The 22,538-nt window shown below is 35.9% G+C and overlaps 1 long non-coding RNA gene across 1 annotated transcript in view; it reads left to right on the top strand.

Annotated features, from left to right (window-relative positions):
• The first annotated feature begins 1,172 nt into the window (after window positions 1–1,172).
• Window positions 1,173–22,538, top strand: part of LOC123000713 (uncharacterized) — a 51,672-nt gene continuing 30,306 nt past the window's right edge. The window contains exons 1-3 of the long non-coding RNA XR_006408890.3: window positions 1,173–1,440; window positions 18,213–18,295; window positions 19,364–19,454. This is a non-coding gene — a long non-coding RNA (uncharacterized LOC123000713). The remainder of the gene's footprint in view (window positions 1,441–18,212; window positions 18,296–19,363; window positions 19,455–22,538) is intronic.

Below are 22,538 nucleotides of genomic sequence, written 5' to 3'. Positions count from 1 at the left end.
TGAAAGGAATAGACGGGTGTAGATGATATCTAAATCCCTTCAAGTTTTAAAATTCTATTAAGTAGCAACCCATTTCTCACCTGATACCATCAGAGATCACAATGGAAATTCTCTGTCCCTTTTTTTCTTTGTAATAGCAAATCTCATATTACGTTTCACCTCGTGTCTAATGTTGCCATTCCAACAGTCCTAAACTGAGTACTTAGTTCCCTCTTCATAATGTTTCTATATTTTAAGTATCTCCTTTTTTCTTCTGTTGCCAAAGAAAAAACATAAAGGATTAACCTTTTCAATTAAATAAGCTTTTAAATAACGCAACCTGAAAACTTTTCCGCTCAAAAAATACCCCGTGAATGAAAATTACATATTTTTTTTACAAATTTTTCTCTTTGTTGAACTCCTTTTGGGGTCTGTGGAAGAACATCAACAAAGGAGGCAGTCCTTGAAGCAAAACAATTGACAAATAGCTCCTCTAAGCAGCCGACAAAGACCCTATTGTGTCCCCACAGAGCAGTTGGAAAGTTTAATGAAGAAGAGAAGAAAAGAGCCAAATAATTGACTTTATAAGAACAAATCCCTTGAAAATTATAGGAAAGTTGTGGCATCATATGTTACACACATAATAGGTTAACTTTATTAACCCATTAATGACTAAAACCAACTTCTTACTAAGAAACATTTCAGCTTTAAAATATATAGGTAAGATACTTGCCAAACTTCACAAGGGCAAAATTTAAAAAATTGGGGAGGGGATAAAAATTTTGAAAGGGCAGACTAAAGAATAAAATGTACATTCATAAGAGCACTTTTTAAAAATCATATCTTCCATTGTAGAATTTCTAATTGTGAAAAATAAGTACCACAGATAACAGCATACTAAAATTTTTATATATTACCTTCTTTATGAACCAACTAAAAATCTTATCTCTTGTGACTAAAAATTAAGTTAAGTTTATAGGTTTTGAGTGGAAGAAAAGAGACTATGGGTAGAATGAACTCAAAGAAAAACATACCCAGAATGAAGACTGCAGTCTTCTGTACTTCCACATACTGGGATGACTGATATGAGCCAAGAGACATATGAGTAAGTTGAAGATTGCTTTTAGACATGATTGATGATGCTGAGAGAGAGCCAAAATTGGCTATGGACAGCCTCGCTTCAAATTCTGTCTCTCTTACCAACACTCAACTTTGTAAAAGTTACTGAACCTTGTATCAGCTGTAAAGTTGGACGGACCATCCGCACCTTATACTTAACAGCTGCTGTGAGGTTCAAAAGAGGTCATGTATAAATGGGTTTAGAAAGTGGTAAAATGCTGTAAAATTGGAAGTCAAGGTCCCCTGGAAGCACAGAGAAAGAGAAACAAATGAACCGAGAACCTGAAGAATTGCACTGGTTCCTAGTCCTGGTTCTGCCTCTAAATAACCAGCTGACTTTGGGTGAGTCATTCCCTCTGGATCTGAAATTTCTTTTTTGGAAAATAAGAGAAATGTGGCTTTAGATGGTCTCCATGCCCACTTTTGCTTGAACTGCTATTATTTATACCAGAAAACCTTTCTTCAGGGTCTAGTTTTTCTTGTCAGCGTATCTTCTCCCTGACTGAACTCATCTGCTGAGTTGGCATAACTATTTACGTGATCATCTATTTTTAAGCTATAATCTTTGACTACTATGTTCTAGGCTGTTGAGCCCTAGTCTATATCTCCAGTTCCAAATTCTTTCCAAAGGTCAAAAAATGTCTCCTGCATATGCTAGAAATGTATCAAATACATATGAAATTAATAATGATTTAAATTTAATAATTTTAAAATAATTAAATAGTTATCTTCCCTGTATTCAGAAATCAAACAAAATATTCTTCCTTTGCAATTCCACACTCGAGTGGTGACACTAAAAGCCATCTTAGTAACCTCATTAAAAAAAAAGAGAGAAAGAGAATCAGTCCATTATTCCCTACACCAATTAATTACGAGTCCTATAAAATTTACTTCTTCAAATATTTGTTTGTTCTACTCAGGCTATATTTTCTAAAAGATAATCCCCAAACAGGTCACTTGGGAAAAAAAAAATCACAAAAACAGAAATAAGTAACCTAGAAAGAGAAATACAGCTATAATCCTATCTCTCAAGGCTAAACATTAAGTTTATAGTATATCATTATTTTCTACACATTTATATTTTTATATAAGTATTATAATATTATGAAACCAAAATAATATTTAATGCTTGATAAATTTCATTTCTAATATAACTAAAAATGAAAATCTTTTTGTGACATATATATGAATATATATTTCCTAACTCATTCTTTCCAAAAGCCACATAGTAATTCATCCTATGGATGGATATCTAGATTGTTTACTATTCCTATAAAATTAAAAAATTACTGGAGTAAATACATACCTTTACATATCGAGAAAGCAAATATATATCCATATCCATAAACATATGTCTATGCAATGCACATATATATACACACATATGCTATACATTATTTTATACATTATATACACTAGTCCTTTGTTTTTAGATGGTAAAACTTTTACTTTGCAAAAATTATTTTTTTGCTCTCATTTCCTACTGTCCTAATTCAGAGACCTGCAGTGTCCTTTCTGTGTCACCATGACAATTTCTTAACTGTTGCCGATGACTATAAGCTTTTGGTCTTTAAACCTGTTTTCCACATCACCAGTCAAGTGTTTTATTTAAAACAGAAGTGAAAACACGATGGTGCTCTGATTAAACGTGTTCTACCTTCCAGACTCCCACAGGATAAAGCCAAGGGTCATAGATTGCATAGAAATCCTCCGTGACGTTGTCATAATCTTTCTTTTATTCTCTAGTAATTAGCCAATCTTATCTCTCTTGCTGCCTCCAAATTCAATTATAACATTACTCATTTCCACTGAATTGGGGCAGAGTGGGTATATCTTCACATGCTCACAAGGCCTTTTCTACATTTTTGACTGCCTTACTTTCATTTTCCTCTAAGGCTTAGTTCAAGTATCATATTCACCAAGAAGTTTTCAGTTAGCCTTTAGACTGGGTTATATAGTCACTTTATGCATCCTTCATTTTCAAAGTCCTATCATCACTTTACCTCTTATTTTAAAGTTCTCAAAAAGCAGGAGCTATATGTCACGCCTAATGCCTACCACTCTGTAAAATATCCAGTAATAGCCTACTGAACTTAATGGAGTTTAGACCTTCGAGATTAATAAAAATCTTAGGTTAACCTAGACATTGTCAGTTGTCTAAAAATAATTCTAAACTGTGAATTGTTGCAGGTTCAGAATTAATATCTGTGAGTGGCACCTGGTGGCCATCTAAGCCTTTCTATGGTCTCTCCAAACTCCTAAACGAGGCCCCTTAGCTCATCAAATGGTCCACCCCACCTGGATCTACAGAAGTCAAAACCAAGACCAAGACTGGTGAAAAATCTAAGCTTTTTAGAGGCTAAAGACTACATTTATACCTTTGTATTCATTCTTCACTTAACACAATACTTCATGTTGCTTTTACTGAGAATGAGATGCCCATAAGGAGAATGAGGGAGAGAAAAATGGCTCTTGATATTAAACCTCCAGGAGCTTTACAAAGTGGACCAGAGCAAAGGCTTATATGATAGTAGGGAGAGCTTCTAAATTTATTTAATAGGGAAATAAACCATTAGGCAATAAAAGAAAGACATTTTTAAAATTAAAAAAAAAAAAAGCCTTTGCAAAAAAATTCAGCATTGCCTTTCAATTTAACTAAGAAAAAGTTTCCTTAGCTGTGGACTTCTACATTCATGCATCATTAACCTTCAACCATTTTTCTTATTCTGATCCCATTTTCACAAAATGGGGAATCTTCAAAATAATAAATAACCAGTATAGCTTGGGCGCCAACCACTGAGTGCTACACTCAGTATGAATGATATCAACTGTAGGCAAGAGTTATGGTCATCATAGTAAAAACTGACTGGACATCAGCTTTGTTACTATGTTAGTTTCCTAAAGATGCTGTGAAAAACTACCATAAACTAAGTGACTTAAAACAGCAAAAATTTATTCTTTCACAGTCTGAAGACTAGAAATCTTAAATCAAGGTATTAGCTGGACTCAGTCCCTCTGAGATTCGGTAGAATCTTTCTTTGCCTCTCCCTACTTCCGGTAGTGACCGTCCATCTTCAAAGTTCCTTGGCTTGAAGTTGCATCACTGCAATCCCTGCCTCTGTCACTATAAGGTATTCCTGTGGTGTCTCTCACCTCTTCTTATAAGGGCAACAGTCAGACAGGATTAATGGCTCATCTTATTCCAGTATGACTTTATCTTAAATTAATTATATCTGCAGAGACTCTGTTTTCAAATAAGGTCACATTCATAGACACCAGTGGTAAGGACTTCAACATATCTTTTGTGGGGCGTGGGGGACACAATTCAACTCCTAACCATTAATAAGTAATTGTCTTCTTTCAATGTCATCTTGGGTATAACTTACTCTTCGGAATGGAATGTATTATCACATGGAACTCCAGAATTGTTATTACTGAGGGCATGTCTGTGAGTTACTGAAAAAAAAAAAAAAAAAGGAGAATTTTCTGAGAAAATGACCAACACAGATAAGCCATCTAATACGTGTAGCCAATAGTAAATACCTTAGAGTGCAAATTTCAAGGACAGACCTTGGATCTCAGAATGTTCTCTCAAGTAATAAATGTCCTGTTGAGAGGCCTTTCATGAAAAAGGAAAAACTTATTAAGTTTCTATGCTATATTCATAGTAAGGATGCAAATACTTATTACCTAGTTGTGGAATATAACGAATAGGATTAAAAAAGCTATCTGTAAAAAAAAAAAAAAAAAAAAAAAAAAAAAAAATTCTTGCCATAAGTGCATCATGATAATAAGTCAGAAATACCCGTTCCCATAAAGAATAGCTTCGAAGCTTCACTCACACCCAAAACTATGCCCTTAACTTTCTCACTAATTATGCCCTCGAGTTGTCACAGAAACAGAATGAAGATCTACCCATTTTTTCCACAATATAGGAGTTCTTTATTTTTGTCCCATACTGTATCAAAGATACTCAGTTAACAGGGACAAGGGCAATAACGTGAAAAGAGACTATCAGAATTGCCTGGAGAGCCTTTTCAAACTACACTTTGATTTGGATTCTGAGAACACGAACCCCTCCACCTTCTTGACTCCCATGAAAGGTGGAGTTTAGGGACACACTATTTCTGATGGTAGTTGGTGGTATTCTCAGTTACGTTTGAATAAAAAAAAGACAAGTGAAGAATTCCCAATCTCGAGAATGATGACCGAGTGTTGGGAAAGAATGGAATTTATCTGAGGCATCTGTCATATTCGTATATTTGCTTTTGCATCTGGAGTAGATAGGGATTTTTCAGAGATGCATAGGGAAATACGAAGGTGAAGAATAAACATGTAAATTTATGAATAGCAAAACAAAACAAATAACATAAAACTGAAGACCTTCTAAGCATGCAATATGGAACTCCACACGTGGTAGAGTAGAAAGCTCTGGGTTTAATATGATTTGGTTCTAGGCAGGCATTTTTATTTTGTCCCAGCTTTGATTTTGCTGAACCATCTTAATTCAGCCATTAACGAGAGGTAACACAGTGTGGTAAACTTTTGAATATTTATCTGCTTTTACATTTGGAAGAAGCTTCCCACATCAAACAAATACTTAAGAGATTTACAAGAAGAGATTTTGTTCAGCAGAAATGGAAAATCGAGGGCTTTGCTATGGTTTTGGAGGAAATTACTGCTTTGTAAGCTGAGCTACTTGCAGCTTTAGAAAGTGATGTTACCACACATTAGGTAAAACAATAGGAATCTTTTCGGAAAATATCAGGGGAAACAGCTTCTGGCATCCAAGGTTGCTTTGTAACAGGGAATAAAATGATTACAGGCATTATTTATAAAACAAGCTTTGTGGAGAAATAACCTTTCCAGGATTTATCAGCATTAAGTAGTACAAAGCAATCGCTAAAATCTATGTCAAGTGTTCCAAAAATATTGGCGAGAAAATCATTGCAATAAGTAAAATATCTTGATTCTCAAGTAGTTGTAATGTTGAAAGTGTTCTGCATATTCCACATGTAAAAAGCTATACCTTGTATTAATTAACTTAAATATTCCTGGTCAGGCTTGGTATCATAGCACCGAGAGCTGCCAGAACCGTAATTGTGTGTGAGTCCTGAATTTTTGCCAGTTCTGGATGCAGTCTCATTAGCATATTCATAAGTCACAGCCTTGTGCAGGTGCCAGAATGCTGCAAAATGTTTTGTGACTATTTGTTGCAGCAATAGAGGCAAATAGTAAATTACCCATTAAAAAAATCCCATTATATACTACAAAACATAACATGTAATGCTATAAAATAACTGCAAAGGCTTTATAGCAATTATTTCACATCAAATGAAGAAATAATTTCTTTCTGAGCAATATAAATAATAGGGATCCAGAGAAGAGGAGATAAAATGAGATATTCTTACATTACATGAATTAGAAATAGGTTTTTGTTTTGTTAAGTGATCAGCTAACCATTTTCTGGATAGATAATATTCCATGTTCAAGGGAAAAATCGGAATTCAGAAATTACATTCTCCACCAAAAGTCTCAAATACTTGCTCTCTCAAATACCTTATTTCTACTAAATAAAATATTAAAATATAATTCTTAAAAAATAGAATTACTTTCTAATATTCAAAATCCCCCTTCAAGTGAGCATGCATGTACACACACACACATACACACCATAGTATTTGTTGATGGAGGAGACTGATCAGGGAGCGCCCTTCCCTTTATCCACTTACTTCAGAGAAGATCTGGTCACAATAAAAGAAAATCATGGTACCACAAGTGGCCTGTGAGGTTTAGATCGGTTACATGTTTCTAGACTCTAAAAGAAAGTTTTGCCCTCACATGAGAATGCACAAGCGCATGCGTGGGTGTGTGCGTGCATGCACGTGCACGGACACACACACACACACACACACACACACACACACATTTTCTGTTCTTTGCATTTATGGAGTCAATGTCATAGCTACTCTGACTAAAATCTAAATAAGGTTTTCTGGGTTTTTTTTTTAAATTGACTAAACCCATAAGAAATGACATCTGTCAAATTGGTTAACTGTGACATTTCAGCCCTAAAATAGAGCATTGCTGCATTTCTATAGATATATAGTTAACATTTGCATCTTGAATATTTGTATATGTCTGTGTGTGTACCGATGTGTTTCAGATCTATATAATCTTAAATCTACAAATAGCTATGTATCTATAATGTTAAATATATAGAAATATATAAATTTAAATCTATATGTATCTGTAATTTATAATCTATATATAGACATAGATGTCAAACACATAGATACACACTATACATATACATTTTTATACATATATAGAGATATAGATACCTAGGTGCCATCATTGAAACTTTTATACTGTAAGAAATCAGTTTCCCAGCTGGGGATAATTATTAAGGAATATTATACTTATATAAAACAATAGAACGAAATAAAATACATACTATAATTATAATTGAAAACTTGATTTTTAAATACTTCAATTAAGTTTACATCTTAATTCCTAATTGGAATTTCTATCACCTGCAAAATTTTAGAAATGAAAAGGAAAAATATCAACACTGAGATTAACATCTTTCTTATTTTTCTTATACTGTATAGTTATCTTGTCTTTGTTTTTGTGATCTTTTAGTTCAGTTTTTTCAACAAACATCTATTAAGTACCATCCTATGTGTGAGACACTACTAAATGATCTGGGAATAAAAGATGAACAAAACACAGTTTCTAAGGAGCTCACAATTTAGTGAGGGAGAAAGACAAATAATTAGCAAATTTCAAAATAATACAACACTTGCTATGATAAACTTATGCCTGGGGACCTATTCTCTTTATTTTCACCTTTCCCTGTTGTAAAAATGATCGTCTGAATTTGAAATGTTATGTTAGGTGATCAAAACTTCAGGCAGACAAAAATAAGCAGGGTAATTTGATCTTTCCATCTTACTCAAGTTTGAGTCATCAGACTGCAGAAAAGTACAAGCAGACAAGGGAACATCTTAAAATAAATGTCAGTAACAGCTGTAGTTATTCTACTGGCAATAAGCCAACTAGGTGTGACAGTCAGGAGAATTTGTGAGCTTCAAGACGCATAGTCTTCAGAACTGGAATTTGTTATGCTCAGATAACTAAAACACTAGCGAGAAAAGATCCATTCTGGTAACATTACTTGGAAAATTTTCAAATTGACAGAATATTTCCCTCATTAATCTAAGTACATTTTGCTGCCCCGTTTGCTGCATTCTTGGAATGAAAGCAAAAAGGAAACATATTAGCAATATGTTTGCTCTGACTCTTTTAACACTCTCTGCCTCCCCTTCTGATCTCAGAAATCTTCATCATAAAAATCACACCTCATACTCTTGTCAATTTCAGATTTGTTTTCAAATGAGAGAAGTAAGGGTGCCTGGGTGGTTCAGTTGGTTAAGCTTCCGACTTTTGATTTCGCCTCAGGTCAAGATCTCAGGGTGGTGAGATCCAGCCTCAGGCTGGGCTAAGAGCTCAGCAGGAAGTCTGCTTGAAGACTGTGTCCCTCTGCCCTCCCTCCCCCCTGCTAATGCCCGCTCTCTCACTCTCTCCCTCTCTAAAATAAATAAATAAACCTAAAAAAAGTAAATAATATTCTTACCTTGTAACTGACTCACCTTTTTCATTGGACAGATAGGTACTAGGAAGGTTATGGTGTCTCTGTCTCTCTGTCTCTGTCTGTCTCTCTCCCTTGTATGTGTGCCCACACCCAAGCACCCCCCCCCCCCACACACACCCCTACACAGCTTTGACACAAAAAAATGAAAAACAAATGGTCACCAATTGTATAATTGGTCAGTCAATAGGTACTACACAGAACTTAAAAACCCAATGTAGCATCTAGATTTTATTATATTCACCATCAAATTACTTATTTTCTTGATTTTGTATATGTCTGGTGTCAGAACTTTAGAAGTGGGACTCAGAGAAAAACTAAAACATATGTATCTAGCATTTTGTCTATTTAAATAACAGGAATTTTTCTTTGAAAAAAAATTCCAATGAACGTTGCAATAGTTTTGTGATCAGCATTTAGATGGAAAAGCAAATGCTTCATTTTAATACTAGCTTATCTCCTTATATTTAATTTTATTTCTTGTCTCAGTTATCATTATAATAAGCAATATCAAGATAAGTCTACCAAATGGGCTATCATATGCTTTAGAATACAGTTTGGAACTGAAATGCAAAAGTTCGTTTTTTGTTTAAGAGCTGTCTAAAGCACATAGAGAAAATTTTTCCTCAATTAGTTGTCTTGTCTTGACCTTTTAAACAGACTCAAAATTATATAAACATATTTTAAGATTCATTTTTTCTATATCCTCTTCTTGCTTATGAAAATTCAATTTTAAATTGGTAATTTAACATTATCCATTCTCTCTGTGTTTTGGAGAAAATAACCTTTTAATTTTTCCTTAGAAAACAGAACATTAATTCAAGATCCTCCCTATTAAATATATTATCATAGTCTACAACATTTCTTTATGAGTAATATAAATGCAAAACATGAATCTGCCACATCTCATTGATTCTCTCTTCCTTATTTCTCTTGACCTCTATGTGCTTCAATATCTGCCGCTACAAATCAAAACTTCCTAGAGCAAAACTCTCCTGCAAGAGTAAAATAAAATGAACAAAAATAGGGTGTTCTATTTTTTCTTCAGAGAATTCACAACACACACATATTTGTCTGATTAGAAAGTTGTATCAGATAAGTATTATCAAAAATTGCCCCTTAAAAAATCATAGCTAGATTACTGTAGATCACATGTTGGTCTTTTTCCCTGAATTAAGTGCTGTCCTCAAGGGTAATGTGGTCATCTTGTTGAGTCTCATTTGACAGGCTCTGGGGATGCTGGAACTTTCTTCTCAGGATTTGGAGTAAAGGTAGTGACTAATTAATGATATTATTTCTTCTGCAGAGATCGGCACCTATGATACCTTTCACTTGAAGTAGTTTGTTTTGTTGTTTAGTGTTCATGGTGGAGGTAGCCAATATAATAGTTACTTCAGTTTTCTTTTTTTTAGATAAGACTGTTTTTCATTTATGCATCAATACAAATGTCCATATAATAAATATTGAAAACCATTGGAAATTAAATCCTAATTTAAAATAGATAGGAAATATTGGGTGTTGATAAGAGGCAAAGGGCTCCCTCCCCCTGTTATCTCTTGGAATTTCTTCATTCATGCATTCATCAGACATATATGAGGTATCTACTTTGTTCTCAGCCCAGTACTATACCCAGGAATTAAAAAATAATAAAACATACTATTATTAAGAAGGCGGTAAATATGTAAAAATACAAATATAATTAAATTACAAAAGTGTGGTAATAAAAATAATGAAAACCATTATAAATGAAGGCATAATTTGTTTACTATCTATTTACTTTCTATGTACCAAGAACTATCCGGATCACTTTGAAATCTGCACATCTTTCATTTAAGCATTAGTACAACTCTATAATATTGACATTATTAGTTTGATGTTTCAGGAAAAGAAATTAAGGCTCAGAGAACTTTAAAAATTGAAATATGATTTTTGAACATCAATGGTTCAATCCAAATTGAGTCACTCCAAAGGTTATGTTGTATATTTGTTTAACTATACTTTATTATTATTTTTAAATTTTTTTTAGATTTTATTTATTTATTTGACAGAGACAGAGACAGCCAGCGAGAGAGGGAACACAAGCAGGGGGAGTGGGAGAGGAAGAAGCAGGCTCACAGCGGAGGAGCCTGATGTGGGGCTCGATCCCATAACGCTGGGATCACGCCCTGAGCCGAAGGCAGATGCTTAACCGCTGTGCCACCCAGGCGCCCCTGTTTAACTATACTTTAAAGCTAAGTAGGCCTGGAATGTTCACAAAAGACTTGGCAGAAAATATAATGTGTGAGATGATGTGTGATCCAGGCCTTGAGGATAACTAGAATTTCCCCAGATTGGTAAGGTACTGAAGGACATACAGACCAAGGGAACAGCACCCTGAGCAAAGAAAGCAAGTGATGTATTTGTGGATCAGTGAGCTGTGTGTAGTTCTAGCTGTGGTCTGAAGTGAATTTGTGAAGAGTTGTTATGTAAGAATTTGGCAGGGCATGCCGGAGGTGGTTAAAATTGTTTGTTTTGTTATAAGAATGACAGTGGAAGGATTTTTATAAGAACTTAAGAATGAATAAAGTCTACATTTAGGAAGAGTCAAGAAGCAATATCGTTTGTTAAGTAACTATTAAAATAGATTGGAATTAGAGCAGCAACAGAAAAGACAAAGTGGTACAGTAACCTTAAAACGTGGTTTACCACAGATAGAGAACACTGATCTGGAGGATTTAGTCTCTAATTGGGTATGGGTTGAGGGAAAGAAGGTTGAAGATGCTGAGGTTCCTACTTGTGGGGCAACACGAATCTTGTCATCATTATCACAATATGAATTGAAGAAGGACATGAATGGAGCATACATTTACAAATCATTCTGAGCCATGCTTTGTGATCATCATGCAGCATACATAAGGTAAATGGAAAAATGAAGAGGAGACCCTGTAGAACATAATGTTTAAAGTGTGAGCGAAGGAAAAGATACTATTAAAAGAGAATAAGAAAAGGTAGAAAGAAACTATGATGAATTACCTAGAAGTGAAGGACAGTTTTCCTCCTTTGCTCACAGCTTAAACATTTATGATCTACTATGTTTAGGGTCTAGTCTTCTTCTACTTAATGGGTATAAAGTTCCAGTTATATATGATGAGTAAGTTCTATAGAACTGCTGTACAATGTTGTGTTTATAGTTACAAGCATGGCATCGTGCACCTCAAAATTTGTTAAGTGGGCAGATCTTATGTTAAGTATTTATGACAAAACAAACAAGCAAAAAAGGGACACAGGAAGCTTTGCAAGGTGTTGGTCACATCTGTTACCTTGATTGTGGTGATGGTTTTACAGGTGTTTCCATAGTCCAAACTCGTCAAACGGAATGCATTAAATATGTACAGTTCTTTGTCAATTATCCTTCAATAAAGGTGTTAAAATATATTTTCCAACAGAGATGGTCAACAATATCACATACTCTAAAAAGCCAAAAGAAATGAGAATCAAAGTGGGCCACTGGATTTAGCAAAATGTAGTAAAGGTTTCTATAAGAATATGGAAAAATGATAAATTTAATGTGTTTAAGAAATGGAGTAAAAGCAGAACTTTCATATTATAAAGGGCAAATCAGATTTGTGGAAATAAAGGCAGATAAAGTAGACTACTATGAAAAATTTTCCATAGTAAAAGGAAAGAGCAAATAGATCAGTAGGTTTAGAGGGAAGAACAATAAATTAGAGAAATTTTCCTTATTTATTTTGTTTAATGCTGGGAAAAATTTAAGCAAATTTGGTCTCCTTAAAGAAGAAACCAAAGATGAAGGGGGAAGGAAGGAAAGTGGGAGGATGAATGTAAGAGGTGGAGGAGAGAGGGAGGGAAGGACGGAGACTAATAATATATGAGAGAAATTAAGCTAAGAATTGAACTTTCTGATAGGCATTATGAGATGGTATTCAGAATGTAGATGAAGGGATTGTTCTGGAAAGGTAAAGGGAGCAAATTTCTTGCTTTAATCCCAGAAGGAAGAACATAAACATTGTATTGATTCTAATGGCACAGAGGAAAGTGAGTTGAAGGAACTCCGACTGATCATCTGTATTCTTCTTGACTGTTTGAAAGATGGTCATCTGCAGCAATAAAGCAAGCTGAAGGTAGAGTAGGAGTCCAAGGACAATGTAAATAAAGTGGTCATTATCAAGAATAAGAGAGGGAGAGGACCAGGGCATACCCCTATAAATAATCCATGTGAACTTAGAGGGTATTAGTTCCTTGGATGTTCACCCTTAGAGACGGCCAAACAGATTTGATAGCTCAGGGATAATTACCTTAATCCTGAAATACTAAATTAAACATTAACCAGACTAACACAGCTGCTAAAAAATAGGTCATATCTTTCTGTTACTTCCCACTTTATTAATAATCAAAATAAATCCATGAGGTATCAGCTCTCTATCTCCATATAGGTTTCATGACATGCTTTGATGCAGGAGTGGTGATTTTAGTATATATCAATTATTTTAGAGGGAGAAGATCTCTTAACTTTTAACCTCTCTGGTACAACTGCTTAGCACAGCCTATAGGCACCTGCCTCTTTCTGACCTCAGCTTCTTGCACACTCCCCCTTACTGACCAGCCATAATAGGCTTCTTGCTTTTCTACTTCCCCAACTTAGGGTATTGCCTAAAATCCTCTCCGTACACAGTTGGCCATGTTGGTTCCTTCTCTTCATCTTTCAGGCTTTCGCTCAAACATCACTTTCACCAAGAGACCGCTGAAAATTGTGGCTGAAATAGCACCACTCTCAAATACACTCACCCCTCACCCATATCATATTCTATCCTCTTCTTCAATTTTATTACCTTTGTATAACACTCTAAAAATCATGTTATATTAGAACTAATCTATTATTTTTTAAATCAGCTTAAAGGTTAATTTCACAAAGGTGAGGAATTTGAACATTGTCTTCACTCATATAACTGCAGTCCCCAAAATAATGCCTCATGAAAAATATGGCTCAACAAACAAAAAACAAAAAAAAAACCATGGTTAATTGGATAACTGTACGAATTGAGGGAACAATGAGTTCCTGAGAAAGGGCCCTGATCTAACTGTGGGGTCAGCTCAATCCCAAAAGTAGTCCTGAAAGGAGGAAGAGGAAGAGGGGAGACAAAGAGGGAGAGGAACAGTTACAAATCGAGGCTTCAGACACATCTTTTGGAAGAGTTCTGTACATATACCGAGAAAAATCATTTCAAATACCAATCTCCAAAAATTTTATGAAGGAGACAAGAAGGTTAAAAAGTGGTTATAAGAGCAATAGACCAATTTGCATTTTACAAACTTCAGTTCTCCTTTTTGGAAATTATAGGGGTAAAATTTAGTAGGAAAAAAATTATATAATGTTTAAATGAAAGTCCTCTGCAAATAATAATGCATTTTCAAACTTTTACTTTTTTGACATTTTTTCTTCCAAAAGAATCAAAACAAATCAATGACATGCTTTTTAAACTTTACTAAATTTTACTATCAACTCTTTGGAGGAAGTACCAGAGAAGTTCCAAATCACCTTCATCAAATAGTGTTACCTGTTCATTAGCATTCGTTCAATAATATTTAAGAAGTAAATATTAGTAATTAAGTATTGGAAGTAAGTTATTTATGATGAAAATAAAGTTAGATTGGGGTGTCCAAGTGGCTCAGTTGGCTGGGCAACCGACTCTTGGTTTCGGTTCAGGTTGTGAGGGGCATGGGATCGAGCTCCGTTTTGGGTTCTGCGCTCGGTGTGGATTCTGCTTGGAATTCTCTCTCTCCTTCTGCCTATGCCCTCCCACTCTTCCTCTCTCTCTAAGATAAATAAATAAATCTTAAAAAAAAAGAAAGAAAGAAAGTTAGATTTAGTAGGCTAAAAGAAAATATAAAATCTTCCTAACTTACCATGACAATAAGATTTAATGGGATTTACTTCGTTGTCCTTTTACTGTCCCCATAAAGCAAATACTCTCCATGAAAAAAATGAATGCAACTTTTTTTTCCCTTTAACCGACATAAGTTTTTTGCATGCAAAGGCAGAAGTACAACATATAAATTCTGGTAAGTTCTTGACATTTGGAAAATAGCATGCAATTGTGCAATTTTTCCTAATGTGATGACTGGAATACTTTGGCCAAACTAAGATCACATTGACCTTGGCAGTATTACAGAAGAAAATAGTCTTTGAAAAAAGCCTGCAATGCATTTTCTATAAAACAGGATATTTGGTTCAGTATCAGTTTTGCATATATTGCATATTTCATATCATTCTCTATGTTTGAAAAAGAAAAGTAAAATCTTTTTGTGTGTGTGTGATATTTTAAACTCAGCTTAGCTGGAACTTACTAACATCACAATATAAAGTATCCTGTATTTTCAACTTTCCCTGTACCATAAGTTTTCATTGCATTTTGGTTTGTTTTTTATAAATCTCACTGTTTTCCCTAAAATAAAATTCTTTTTGTTATAAGCATATTATACAATGAAATACAAATATATATATATATATATAATGTATACTTCATACTTGTACATTTATACACAAGTATAAAAATTTAAATAGTTCACAGTAATAATAGATATTGTGGTCCCAGGACAATAGACACAACAATTAATCTCCAAGTTTCCTGGTCCAAATCAATAATCATTGCTACTACCTAGTTGATACATGAAAAAGGAGGCAGGTAGATTAAAGAAATAAGTATATAATTTAATTATAAATGAATATGAAATTAAAAAACTTAACATCATAGATTTGGTAAACAAATCTAAGGGGAAAATATTTAAAATGTTTAAAAGTAAATCCACAAATAAGCACATTTAACGATATAGAAAATTTTAAATTACAAAACTTATATGCACATATTGCATTCAAAGAACATATACTGAACATTGCTAATAATGTTGACATTTGACTTAAAATTATGGAACTGAAGTAATCTCAAAAAGTTCTTCCTGCATTTTCAATATAACTTAAAAAATATATAATGCTTTACAAAGACTTATGCATACTTCATTTCATTTGATCCTTGCAAGGACACTGTCCATTGAGGTATATTTTAAGATGGTAAAAAAGAGTGTTCTAGGAATCACTTGTTCGAATATGCAAAGCAATTAGAACTAGGATCTAGGGCAGCTGACTTTTGAATTCATTATTTTATTTGTACGATCATTCATGTATTGGACACATACATGAATATTATTATATGCCAGATACATATACTATATTGAATATGACAAATTCTACATATAATTCTTGCTCTTACATAAATTAACATACTAACTTTTTAAAATTAAGATTGTGTATGCTCTAAAGAAAAAGAGAGAGCTGAGTATTTATTACAAGGAAGTCCAGCATAATCTAGGCCAACAAAGGCCACCCTGATGAAATGAGTTTTTATTCTATTTGTGATGTATTGGATTTCCAACAGCTTTCCCAATTTCAAGTATTGTGTTTCATTTCATGCCAAGATTTTCAAGCCATCAGTCCTACTTTTGGCTTCAGAAAATGATGAGGTTCTTGTTCGCTTACTATAAGAAAGTCTCTGGAGGAATATCTCAGGACACATCATCTAATTTGTATATAGGGCACCCCTGTCTTTCATTAAATAAACTCTCCTTCTAATAAAAAGACTATTCGAAATACGAAGATTTCAAAATACGGTTAAATTCCAAGTAATCTGCTGACGTTGTAGTGTGGTAAAGGTATTTCCAGCAAAGATTACCTCAAGCTGTTTCACTGTTGCTAAAAACTAAGATGTGTATGAGAGGAAATTGGAAGTTTGGAATAGGACAGTAAAGATGGGTCCAAACTGTATGTATTTCCACAAGTTCAAAATGTACTAATTTTTCTATATATATGAACTAAACAAGGTTGATCTAACCAAATAAAAATATATACTAGACGGACAAGACATCAAGGCAAATTCGGATTCTAATCATAGTTCTACCATTTAATAATCGAGTAATTTAATATCACTAAGGCTCAGTTTCCTTATCTATCGAATGACAATAATAGCTCATAAGGTTAAGAAAAGTTCACAGCGTAATACATGTGACCGTACTTTATATAAAATATTAACAGAAATATTATTGAAAACAATAGCTTAGATACAAGTTACAATACACTTTTTTTTTTTGAAGATCTGAAATTACAAATTGCAGAGGTCTCAAATTTTTAAAATTCTCCAGTGTATTTTTTTCCACCAGTGGGGCATTAAAAATAATTTAGTCCTCATTAAATTACTAGATAAATTTCCATCAACATGACAATTGCATCCTACCAACATCTCATTTAAAGATTACAAGCTGTTATTCAATTTTTTCTAATCTCTTATATGTTGATCTGAACCATTGCCAGGTCATATTATATTCCAAAATTCTTAAAATACCTCCATTTCCATGTAATTTCCCAAACTATATTGGTCAGATTATCCCAATGTGCAACTCTATAAGAATTGTAACTGAACGATTTGGTATAGAAATCACACTTGCGGCAACTATGAAACCCACTTTAAACCTATCGGAATGCAGACAGGTGGGTGATTCCCCACTTCCAATGTGTAAGAAAAATTTCCTTACCGGTCTTTTTTTTGCTAATGAGCCATATTGATGATGACTGATTTCAAAGGAATGAGATTACAAAATTCAAATGTATCAGCGTGATATGTTAGCTTCTGAAAATAACTGGAAAAAAAAATAAATCTAAAATATATTATATTGGTCTCTAACTTACTACATCATATGCCCTATCTCAAAAGTCAGGCAAATTATAGTAATATCCACACGGAAAATAAAAAGTACTTCTATCCGATTGGTGGCAGAAAGAGCATATAAAGTGAGCAGCCTGGGGAATCCAATTAGGATGACAATGGGTTGAAATAGAAGATGGGAACCTTTCATATTCTGGCTTATTTCCTCCAATGTGTTCTGTGTTGTTCCACACATTTTAAGTGATTTTAGTAGTCTACTTTACTTCCTTTAGGTGATGATTCTATGGGCTAGTAGATTTTATTGTCTAGAAAGTCATATTGGAACATACTCAATTTGTTCTCCCTGTAATTTGAAGTACTTGTTTCGAGTTTCTGGGTTAGCCCTACGTGATGCTTCTGGGCAGGGACTGTGTCTTATGCCTGCGTTTAGTGTGTGCTCAGCAAACTCTTCTTTGTCACTATTTCTTTAAGTTGAAGGAGATATACTTGATATCCTATAAGAACATTTTTAAAATCAAAAACATCATGCAAACAAATGAAAAGGCTCTCTGCGTTCCAACAGCAACCACTCTTGCAGGATCTATTGCTATATCCTTTCCAATTATATACAAAAAGAAAAAAACTTATCTCCATTTCCATTCCGATTCCTGAGTCTGCCCTAGGAATTTTCAGGCCTCGTAAAACTCTGCTGAATCACTTAGCATTCTGCTTCAGTTTCTCCTTAAAGCACTTACTTGTTTACTTTGCAGTCTTTGAATGCTTCAGCAGCTCTGATGCCCTTCTGTCACTATCCATCCCCAAGCTGGGTCCTGCCCGGGGCAGAGCCACTGCAGTAAGTATCATTTCTATGCAGATGAAGTCGTTGCATTCCAGGCTCCTTTGTTCATGACTCCACTTTGTCAATGAGTATCAAATTGCTTCTAGGAACTGATGATAAACTGTGTAAGAAACCTGACTAAGTATCTATCTGGAATGCCTATCTTGAGACTATGTTACATAACTGTACATTTTATTGTATGCTAACACTTCTCTGAAAAACAGGAATCTGATTCTCTACCTGATTGAGAACCCAGTTGTAAAATCAAACGTCTACATAGTTGAATTGTGAAATAAATGTGAAGTTTCTACTTCACTTTGACAATCCTGACAGGGCTGCTCACATTTCTGATATAAAGAAATGCTAGACCATTTTCTTTTCAGAGAACTAGGGTCTGGGAAGCTCATGGTCTATTTCTTGGAATTAAAATGATGGTCTTCTGTTTTCTCTTCCTGTGAAAAGGCAAAGTTGACGGCGACTAAGCTAAAACCTGAATCTAGGGTGTGTTGAGCTCTCTGAGGCACGTTGCTCTGAATAAGAAAATACACCGGACAGTCTAGCCTAGGATGTGCTAATCAGATGCCCATTTTTGAGCTGGTCCTGAGGGAAGCAAAATATGTAACCCCAAAATATGCCACTCTGGCATGGATTATTTTGAGCCGAAGGCAATCAAGACCCAGCAGATTAAAGAGAAACTTTCACCTTGCCCTGAACTACCTAAAAGAGTTTAAATAGAGGGCCTGGCCCCAAAAAGAGAGCCGTTAAGCAGAGATAACTTGTTATCTGAAAGACCTATCTGTGTGGCAGGGCAAACACCTAAATACCAGGCATCAGCTCTCCTTAATGTCCTGTGAATTACACTCCTCTCCTTTGAAGCCCCGGGCCCCTCGAGCATTTCTTAGCTCAGGATGATTATCAGCTGAAGCTGACTGACACTCCTGGGGTCTCGTAATTTTTATGGGGCTTTCAGATATATGTAATTACATTTGTTTTTCTTCCATTAATCTGTCTTATGTCAATTTAATTAATAGACCAGCCAAAAGAATCTAGAAGGATAAAGGAAACATTTCTTCTTCCCTACAGTTGGTGACCCATGTGGACAAACCTCACTGGCTGGACATTGCCTGTTCTAGGGCTGCGGTAGCTGAGAGATGCAGGGATCGCTGACAAGAAAGTAAGCATTTTTACCATGTCAGTCTCTCGGATCTCTACCTGCAGGGGGGCCCAGTGGGAGCTAGAGTAGTGAGTCCTTTTTTCCTTTTCTAAATGTAGGTTAGCAGGAGAAAATACTTGTAGAACTAGTTCCTTGGGTATAGTGACTCTGGTGAAGATTTGATACAAGTATTCTCGGTTTTTATTGATCTATTTCTTCCCAGGGGACACTCCTTTTCATTGCCTCCTTCTGTTGTGACATTTGTCATAGGAGGACTACCACAGGGTAGAGTGCAGGCATCAGTGTCTGGTAAGCCTGCTATTCAAGCTGGTCTCACAGACCGATGAGTTTGTATTTCTTCACCAGACCTGCATCTATTTAGACAAACGACTGTGAGCTAACGTTGCACGTGAGGTCGGGCACCGGGGTGGCTCAGGTGGTTAAGCATTCGCCTTCCGCTAGGGTCATGATCTCAGGGTCCTGGGATTGAGCCCCACATCGAGTCGGGCTCCCTGCACAGGGGGGCGTCTGCTCCTTCCTCTCTCTCTGCCCCTCCCCGCTGCTTGTGCCTTTCTCTCAAAGAAATAAATAAAACACCTTTTTAAAAAAAAATGTGCACATGAGGTAAAGGTTATTGCTTAAGGACATCTTAGAAGCCAAAGCTACAAATTTGGTGGGCATGGTTGAGCACTTAGGAGCTGTTAGAGCACTTGCCACCTAACTTCAAGATTCCCGTGTTAGGATAAGTTGGTCACTGTGATGAGGGAGAAAAAGGCAAGCTGAGGGCAAAGTACAAGATGACACCCTGCATACGCCCCCCCCCACCAACACACACACACACACACACACACACACACTCACATACACACACACACACTCCCAGGTGGCATATGTGTGACATTCCTTAGGCTCCGGGCTGCCCTCAGACGAAGGGAAGGGAAAAACAAACTGCTAACTAATAGAGATCGCAGTCCTGCAAAACATGAGCCTCTATCAATTTACAAATGTCTTAGTGATTTACAAGGGAAAAGCATTCTTATCAATAACCTAACTTCCAAAGACATATAGACTCAATTTCCTGGAGCCCTAACATCACCCACCCATCTATAGTGATGTGGGAAACAAAGACAGGAAATGTAGATAAAATTAAATTTCCTTATAACCCGAAGTTCCGTTGACAAATACTTGAGGCAGACAGAGCAGTAAGATTCCTTCAGGAAGCTCCCACTGTCTTACTGTTAAAGCCTCACTAGAGGGGAAAAGGACCTTAGCTTGACAATAGTAATGCCTGCAGTATCCTAGTCTTCTTAAGCATATCAAAGTCCTTTTGGACACTTCCCTTTTTCCTTCCCTCCCCCAACTCCCCACTATATAATCAGTCACCGCTCACAACCTCGGTGCAGCAGCTCATTCTGCCCACAGGTCCTGTCCCCATGCTTTAATAAAATCACCTTTTCACACCAAAGGTGTCTCAAGAATTCTTTCTCGGCCGTTGGCTCCAGACCTCACCAAAATTAAAAAACTACATCAAATGGATGGGTTAGATTGACATAGGTCATCTGCCAACTTCAAAAAAATTTCCATTCAACAAGGTACTCTAAAACACCACCCAATCCCCAACCCGGCAACATCACACTCTTAGCTTTTAGTTTGGCTCTGATAGACCCAAGGCTTAGCTAAAGCTGTTAATGTGCATATTTAAAAAAAGAAAAATGGATGAAGTTCCCTTTCTTCTTCTATGCCTTTGTAGCTTGGCTTTGTAACCAGTGACACTGTTCTCTCTAGTCTCCACCAATCAGAGGATTCACCTCCTTAACGCTCATGAACACCTGTGCAGGCTGCGGATCCAGAGAGCTGGCTCTTAGGCAGCATTCTGTTTGTCTAACTGTGCCAGTTCTCAGGGATGTTTGTCCTAAGGGGTCCAGGTCCAGAAGGGACATTTGTCATTTCATCCTTCATTACTTTGTTAATGCTGGGGAAGTCCCATTCCTGTAGTCACAGATTAATGGGTCTGCGATTGCTGGTGTCTCATATCCTTGTGAGAAACCAGAGATACCACTTGCACTAAACCATTCTGACCACCTGTGACAATGAAGTCTTTGCTTTTTGAGGCTAACTCTGGAAGCAAACTTTCTGGATCTTGTGAAAGCTGCATCGTTTACACTCCCCTTTGTGTAGGCCCTTGCATCCATGGGTAAGCTGTAAAAAGGCTAATTGTTTTGAGTTGCTATTGAGATTAAAATAAGATCTTATTCATTGATGGCCAGATGACAGATTCTTTGAATTGGACAAACTTCTATATTAATTTTTCTTTGTTTTAGAGAGCTCTTAATCAATTGTCTATTGGTACTTATGGAAATGAAATAGCGAAACTGAAGGACTCCATACAAACGTGGTTTTGTTCCTTTTCCTGCTTCTATTCTTGCTAGCACCTGCATGCCCACCCCTCTTTACACATGCCTTATAATGCGAATAGCGTATGTCCTCCTTGTAAAGGACAAGGAGTTACTGATTTCTTTAAAATAGATAACATCTAAGGAAGGACCAGATGAGAATGACCTGAATAAGCTATCATATGTGGATTCCAGACCACTAGAACTAGACATGTCAACTCGCCAAGATCCCCCTGGTACCAAGAAATAATACCTGGGGCCTTGTCTTTGTTCTATCCTGTTCCTGGATGCCTGAGGGGACACGAAGACCGGACTGCAATCCTCAATAAAAGCTCCCAGATCCAAACAAAGATGAGACGCATGCTCCTTTTCCTTTCCAAGTCTCCCAGATGCTCTGTATGTATCTGCTCCCCCTGTGTCTTCAATAAACTCTGCTCTTACGCCCTGCTGGCTTGCATTTGATTTCCACCCTCCAGAAAGCCAGGGACCCTGTTAGCTGGTCCTGCAGGACCACCTCTGGATCCCTGGACCTGGCCAGCAGGCATCAGAAAGGCCAAATTAAAAAGTGGATACTAACAAGTATACTTATAACCTTGAACAAGATGAAAGGACAGAAATTACATTCAGAACAAAAATTAAGCTCCACATCCAAGGTAAATTCTTTCATAAAATCTGGCCCTGTCTCTTCAGCGAATTACCTTAGCTCCCAAAA

The sequence above is a fragment of the Ursus arctos genome, unplaced genomic scaffold (assembly GCF_023065955.2).
Source record: "Ursus arctos isolate Adak ecotype North America unplaced genomic scaffold, UrsArc2.0 scaffold_10, whole genome shotgun sequence".
NCBI lineage: Eukaryota > Metazoa > Chordata > Mammalia > Carnivora > Ursidae > Ursus > Ursus arctos.
This window is presented reverse-complemented; position numbering and strand designations above follow the sequence as displayed.